Here is an 835-nt window from a genome sequence, read left to right as displayed (position 1 = left end):
GAATAATTTATTAGAATTATTAGGCTACCTTGTTTACTTCATCGGGTAGAAATAATTAATCAGTGGTGGAGGTGGTTAGAGGACTTCGAATGTGGAGGTTGGTGGTTCGAATCCAAGTCAATTCAGGAAATTTATCAGAACCTCCTCACATTATATCACCCAGCCTGACCGCATGGGACCCGCAAAAGCATGCAGCACGTGATTGTCCAGATGGTCACCCATCCGGATACTAACCACGCGCAACGTTGCTCAACTTCAGTGATCCATTCAGAACCGATGCTTTTAACGTGCTATCGCCGCTGGCGCTGTCTATATTGATATTCGAATCATATAAGTATCTGCAACCAAATGTCTTCCAATTCCTAAAGCACCAATTTACAACCAAACTTAAACCGACGATTTATCCTGAAGGGATAAGGTTCGTTCTCGGAACGGCTGGATTTGTCCTCCTATCCTGTCTTCCTTCTCTCTTCGATTTCGGGACCATAAGACCATAGCAGTTATAGTTCCCTCTATCAAACCTATTAAAAAAAAAAAAACACTTTTGTTGTTAGTAGGTCCGTAATTTATCCCTCTATAAAACCTAATAAAAAAAAAAAAAAAAAAAAAAAACGACGAAATGTGGGTACTGATTTACAACTTACTACCAAATGCTTATAATAGGTACCTATGTAGGTACCTACCTATTTACAAACAAATGCACCGATTTACAAACAAATTTACCGATTTACAGCCAAATGATGTACCGATTTACAACCAAATCCACCGATTTACAACCAAATCCACCGATTTACAACCAAACACAAGATTTATGATGTCCTCTAAGTCGCCCTTT

At 39.0% G+C, this 835-nt stretch overlaps 1 pseudogene; it reads right to left on the bottom strand.

Moving 5' to 3' along the window:
- Positions 1 to 186: 186 nt before the first annotated feature.
- Positions 187 to 304, bottom strand: LOC113473279 (annotated as a pseudogene).
- Positions 305 to 835: the final 531 nt, after the last annotated feature.

This window comes from Diaphorina citri, unplaced genomic scaffold, assembly GCF_000475195.1.
Source record: "Diaphorina citri unplaced genomic scaffold, Diaci psyllid genome assembly version 1.1 scaffold22690, whole genome shotgun sequence".
NCBI classification, from domain to species: Eukaryota; Metazoa; Arthropoda; class Insecta; order Hemiptera; family Psyllidae; genus Diaphorina; species Diaphorina citri.
Note: the sequence above shows the minus strand (reverse complement) of the source record. Positions and strands in the feature narration are given on the sequence as shown.